The sequence below is a fragment of the Gavialis gangeticus genome, unplaced genomic scaffold (assembly GCF_001723915.1).
Source record: "Gavialis gangeticus isolate Ggan-Ray unplaced genomic scaffold, GavGan_comp1, whole genome shotgun sequence".
Classification (NCBI taxonomy): Eukaryota; Metazoa; Chordata; order Crocodylia; family Gavialidae; genus Gavialis; species Gavialis gangeticus.
In genome coordinates, this window is record NW_017728998.1 from 4,352,225 (window position 1) to 4,358,672 (window position 6,448).

A 6,448-nucleotide genomic window follows, 5' to 3' on the forward strand; every position below is an offset into this window, starting at 1 on the left:
TGTCACGGACCCATAAGCCAAAATAAAATGGACCCCCCGTTACGAAATAGCAGTGATCATTTTGCCAACACTTAGTGAATAAGAGTTTCAATTGCTGCGTTCATGTTCCTCCTGCTCCGGCAATACCAGGAACAATTCTTGCTCTCGTTACTGCAGAATCAAAACGCTGTCATTTCGATTGCATTGTTTCCCTTGTTTTTTAGCAGCGGTGCACCACCTGGGTTTGTCACCGAGGATATGAAGAGTAGATGAGTTACAAATAACATCCCGCATTATTCATTAAAGTATTAACAAGCCATTATTATTCATTATCCCCAAGCCCTGGCTTTGTTTCTCTGCCATGGAAACTACAGTGCAGGTTACCTAGGACTCCCTCTGGGACCTATTAAGTGTAATTACTAAGAACTCAGATCAGCAAAAAAATATATACATTGTTTTTCAGCCTCAGCACTGGAAAAATGCTGAAAAATCAGCTGCCATGTGTCATTTTTGCTGACTAGTAGCCCCCATGTAATCTACAGGAACAACTTGCTGCTAAATAGTTAAAGACCGTTTACCAAGTAAAACAGGCCAGGCTAAATTTTCCTCCCTTACACCAGCCAGGCTCCAGAGGCTCTAGGAAGTGAGTATGGGAGTAATCCTGATGAGAATCCGGCCAAGCATCATCTTATATAACAGCAGCAGTCACTCAACCCCAATGCACAATAAAATAGGGCATTATGGAAAAGCCATGAGTTTCTGCAGAGGGTGCGACTGATGGCCAGGGGCTCTGGTCTGGTTTCTGGACTCTGGAGGAATAGATGGGCTTTGTCCTGGTGCACTGCCCCTCAGTGGTGGGCATCTCCCAGACTGGCGGGTTTGTGTAGCCAGCCCCGGTGTACCTGTCTGAGCTGCCAACTCTTGTTTTTTCCCTGGTTATGGGAACCTCTGGTTGGAGGATGCCAAAGCCGTGCATTTTTTTGGAAAGAAGGGTGCAGCATAAAGGTACGAGAAATTGCCAGGCCTCAATGCAGACCTCACTCAAGCAAAATTCCTGCTGACTTCCATTAGCCTTTAAGGATCTGGCCTTTGAGGCATTAAGAACTGCTCGATAGAAATAAACACGTGCACAGGATTGACACCCCATCGTCCAAGGAGCCCCCGTGCCCTCCACTCCTAGCACACCCAGCACATCCCAGGATCTTGGCTTTACACAACAGCTGGCCAGCACCTGGGTAAAAATCATCACAAACAGAGTCAGGCCTGAATTGTCTCACATGAGCTAGATGGTGCCTGGACTGGTTGTGCGAGGGTGCACATGTCTGCGTGTAACCTCGGTGTAACAGCACTGTGCAGAGGAGGGTTGTGTGCATTCGTGCACCTGCACAGATTGCCAGCACTAGCAAAAGCATAGTGCCAGCACTACGAAAAGCCACAGACCTGCAAACTCAGGACCTCTAGGCAAATATCTCGAGAGTCTGGAGCCCAGCCAGGATCCTGGTGCACCAAATTACTGAAGGGGAGAGGTCAGCCGCCAAGGTGGAATCCAGATCTTGATCCCGATTTTTCCAGAGCTGGGGGAAGGGCTGGGCTGCGGGGTAGACCTGACTACTGTAGGAGTTAATGTTTGCACCATGTTCCCAGCGGTCCTAGTTGGGGATGCTGCCACGTGCAACCCACCTACCTGCATGGCTTGCACACACCGAGCCTGGAAATGCAGTGGTCGTGTGGCTCTGGGGTCACTCTGTCCCCACAGCCGCGTCAGAGGCTGAGCCCACCGCTCCAGGTCCAGTTTGGGGGGGCGTGAGCACTGGTGTGTGGGGCACTGGGCACAGCGCAGACATGCCCCTAAGCACTCAAGGACAGACAGGGTAACTATAGCCATGTAAAGGAGGCCAAATCCTTTTGCTACATCACCAACCCCCTGAGATGAAAAGGTTTGTAAAGGGATGCTGTCATGTTAAACATCGCACTTCTGAAAACTATTTACCTAGTGTTGTTCCAGAAGTGCCGGCAATGTCTGTACGGTACTGGAAGGAGATTCGAGGGGGAATAAGGTACTTTCCCTCTTTTTTAACCTTGTCTTTGCTTTGTGCATGTGATAGCACTTTATGGTGGGGGCCAGCTGTAGGCTATCCGACAGGGTTAAAGGAGGCGATAGGCAACTATGGCCCAACCCTTGCTCGGCTCTAAACAAGGGTGCTCCAAGAGCCGGGACAGGACGCACCTTCACACCAGAGTAATCTGTAAAATGGGTGCAGCGGACATATGACAGCCCTACACCTGTGGGAGAATCGGGGAACGTGCATTGCATTTTAATGGTTGCGTGCCCACGGCTTGTTTCAGTGTAGCCTTTTGCTCCAAGGCAAACGGGCTCACCGGGCACAGGGAAGACATGATAAGGATGAGGGGGTTGTAGACCTGGGCGCAGGGCGAGGACTCTGTTCCCATCCATCTCCCCTGATGGTGAGTAAAAGGCCTGGTGCAAAGCCAGCTGACTCCAATCAGCACCAATTGGACCCAATGAATCACAGCTGCCCTGTTGCTTTGGGACTCAAGGTGATGAAGTTTCAGAGATCCTCTCTAAAGCCCCCGAGGGAGCTGATGACGGATCATTTCCCCGCCTCTGCACGTGCTGTCCGAGCAGCCAGGCTGGAGTCCTCCTCCTGACCCCTTTAAACCTTGACCCCTATCACCTGCATCCTTCTCTCGGCCAGGTACGGAGGCAAGCGTCCTCTGCTGACGTCTCCGTGCCTTCCCCGTGGCCCAGCAGCAACGCAGTGCGCTAGCTGCAGATTGGCCGTCTCCCTTCCCCTTTCCCTGGTGACAGTGAAACCTGCTCAGAATATCTTGATAGAGACGGCGCCTCGTCACAAAAGGATCTGCTGCCCTTGTCAGCTCGCTCCCTCTCACCATTTATAATGCCTGGCTGGTCACCAGAGCCAAGCCGGGATCCTTCTGTGGTCCCTAATCCATGCAAACTCTCAAGAAGTTCCTTGAGACTCCAGCGCCGTGCAGAATCGTGGTATTTTTCCCCAACACCAAATGCAAAGAGAAGTAGCACGTGCTTCCCCGCCACCTCCACTATGTTGCTGAGCCCCAAGTCCGCAGGGAGCAGCTCTCGAGTGGAGTCACAAGCTCTGCAAGCCCTGGGCCTCTTCCTAAGACTAAAAGCAAGGGATGAAGGTTAGTGCTGGCTGTGCTGCGGGGTTCACAGGGAACTGAGCTGGATCCTTCACCGGAGATAGCCCAGTGGGTGGCAAGCTCCTGAGCTGGGCTGCACTGGGACTGAACCGCCAAAAGGGAGATAATTTTGCAGCTCTGTGCCGGTCTCCTCAATGGCTGGTGTGGAGCTGGTTCACGGTGGTTGACCTGCATGGGTAACCTCACTTCTGCACCCGGGCACTCATGGGAGGTCATAAAGCCACCCGCTCGGCTGCATCCTCCCTTTCTTTCAAGGGGCTTATCATTGGCATGCTACTGGCTGCTCTGTGGGGGCTGGTGGGGACTCTGCTTGGAAGTCCCACAGATTTGACATGGGCTGGAGCAAAGCCTGGCAAATGTGGTTCTTGCATGAGCTGGAACTAAGGGCTGTATCCTCTCCGTGCCTCGGTTTCCCCATTCTGTAAAATGGACACCAGTGCCTTTGCATTATTCTGGCGTGTGGTGAGGCTGGATGCCCTGAGGTGTCCTGAAGCTGTGTCCAGAAGGCGCTGTCTTGCACCCAACCTCCTCCTAGCATGGATGAAACCACACGCCCTGTGCCCAAGGGACTCTGCGTGATTTGACTCCCGTGAACCCTTGCTCAACAAGGCTATAAACAGGCATCACCACATGAAGTGGATCAGCTGCGCCAGGACGTGTTCGGGCACAGCATGTGCCTCACTGGGCAAAACAGGTATGGCCTGCTGCCCCGTGGGGTTGGGGACTGCTCCAGGAGTGACCAGGGCATAACGCTTGGGCCACGTCTCTGCAAACGTTTCCCTGTCTGCAGCACCAAGACCCAGTTGAAATGTCTGGGCGCGCCTCTGCACAGCTCCCTGCGCTCTCCTGCCATACAGCAGACAGACGCCTGCCGCGAAGAAGCGGCACAAATTTATCCCACTTATGTGGCGGCACTTGTGGCGTGACAGGAGACGGGGACGTCTGCTCGCTTGGCCTTGGCGCTGAGCGTTTTTAGGGCGGCACAAAGGCAACCCAAGTCCTTCTGTGACCCGTTTCTCCTTACACTGCTGGAAGAAAGCCCCGTTAACCCAGCAGAACGCTCGCTAGAACAAATTGTCGCCAGCAACATGGGTTATTTAAATCCACGTATCGTCTCTTCCTCTGTACTGCATCAGCTTCATCCCAAACCTCCACCATCTGTTCCACCCTCGGTTACGAATGTGAGAAAGCTGCCATGCTGCTTCACAGCAACGGTACTGAAGAGCATGATGTGCATCCTAATGGCTTTCCTATACGGCCTTACTCGCAAGCAGCGCCCGTTAATTATTGCTCAGGATTCTCCCGGACGCATTAGTCTCTTATTTGTATTAATGTTTGTTTAGGTTTGAAGCCGCGATTCAAGTCCCAGCCTCCTGAGCGTGCGATTTATATAGTAACTCCGTCTCCAGCATGGAGGTGGGGTCCGACCGCTCGGGGTGAACCTCAGCTTGTCTAACTCTGGGGGAGTAGATGATGAATTCGACTGTGTGCATGAGTGATGCCATCTCTAGCGCCTCGCCCGCAGCGGGGATCAGGCCTAGCAATGGTGCCTGGATTTCTCCGCCAATGCAAGCGACACAGCCCTGCATCCGGGCTCAAATGGACCAGTGTGGTGGATCCAGATCCCCGCAGATGCTTGAGGGGATGCCAAACAGGAGCTGCAGGTGTTTGGGGCAGTGCTTTTCCATTGAAAGGATCTCACAGATTTGTAGCAGCTTCTCCTAAGCCTTTGCACTGCTATAGTGCTTTCTGCGCTCCCTTTTTCCATGCAAGGGATTATCTAAATGTCCTTGGGAGGGCAGGACAGGACGGCTCTGAGTCTCATTTGGTAGACAGGGTCTTTGGAGGCCCAAAGAAGGCAAGTGATTTCTCCAAAGCGACACTGAGAATCAGCAGCTGAAAAGAGATTACAGCTCGGGGATCCCTGCCCCTGCCGTCCCCTGCTGAAGCCACTAAGCCAGGCTCCGCAAACCCTGTCCTAGGCTAACACTGGAGGTGGGGGGAGTCGGGATGCCGACAGGTGACAAAACAGTTGTGCTTTACTAAAGCCTTCCAGAGCAAACATTAATTAGGCCTCAGGTCCCTCCCCGTGAAGTAGGCAAGTCCTTTTTTTATCAGCTATCTAAACAGCCCAGTTCTATCTTCGACCCAGTACTGAAATGCAGCCACCTCTGGGGAGTAGCGTGATTACTGTTGAACTGTTCAAACCAACAATTCAAGACAAGAAGGGGAAAATGCTGCATCCAAACAGAAGGAATATGAGCGAGGCCAGCAGGCACCCAAACCCAAACTGCTGCTAGGATGCCAGGGCACCCTTACTTGACTCCTGCATAAATACCTTGTCGCAAGGACACGAGAAGGAAGGATCTGAACTGTGGGGCTTCGAGCAAGGTGGGACCCTGACACTGGAGCAGAGGGTCTGAGTTGGGTCCAGCTCTCTGAGCTGGAGAGAAGGCCTGCTCCCCGCAGCAAAGCTTTCCTAACACGATGCAACTCGGAGGGGAAAGTGTCCCCCCGCTCAGCTGCTGCAGCCCCAATTCACAGGACAATATAACAGGGGAGGTCAGCAGGAGGGAACCCGCATGGGTCTTCCTTACAAGTTACAGGAATAAAACTAGCACCAGCATCATCACAGCCTGTCCCAAACTCCAGAGGACAGCCCTCATTTTTGTAGGGCCGCTTTCCTGACCACAAGACAATTTAAAAAATCACATTTACTTCGGGCTTTGCAGTGCAACACTGGGACAGGGGGCAGCAGATGTTATATTTTGAAGGAGTCCCGTAGCACCATTGCACACCTCGAGCACCGGGATGCGGCGGATGGACTGTGTCTCACTTGGGGCCGGACAAAGAGCTGTCCACTCCCTCCCCCAAAATGGCATCAAGGGACCTGCCACTTCCATGTGTGCAGACACCTCTCACGGACGCAGCCTGATTCTGAGGTTGAAAACCTCCCATTTTACAGCTGAACTGAAGGATTTTTTTTTTTAAGCTGGAAAAATCACCTTCAACGTACGGTTATTTCTTACCTAGTACCATGAGGGAGGGGGAGCAAACACCTCCTGCACGAACGTGTGCGTGTTTGGGGCAGGGGGAGCCAATTTGGCACCGATGGTTCAGAACCAGCTCGGGCTCACCCAGGCCTCCACTTCCTCAGCCAGGTTTAAATACACGAGACTTGCCCACTTACCGTACTGGATTTGAGCTCATCCCCGTTCTCCTCCTCGGACTCTAGTGCAACAGGTAAGGATTTCTGTGGCGGGGA

At 52.8% G+C, this 6,448-nt stretch overlaps 1 protein-coding gene across 2 annotated transcripts in view; it reads right to left on the minus strand.

Annotated features, from left to right (window-relative positions):
* The window catches only part of JPH3 (junctophilin 3), a 113,408-nt gene that overhangs the window by 11,656 nt on the left and 95,304 nt on the right, over positions 1-6,448 (minus strand). Inside the window, exon 1 of one of the 2 annotated variants that reach the window (XR_002095355.1) lies at positions 6,374-6,448. The exons of the other annotated variant lie outside the window; for it this stretch is intronic. The gene's annotated coding sequence lies outside the window, so the exon portion shown is untranslated. The remainder of the gene's footprint in view (positions 1-6,373) is intronic. 2 annotated transcript variants of the gene reach the window in all.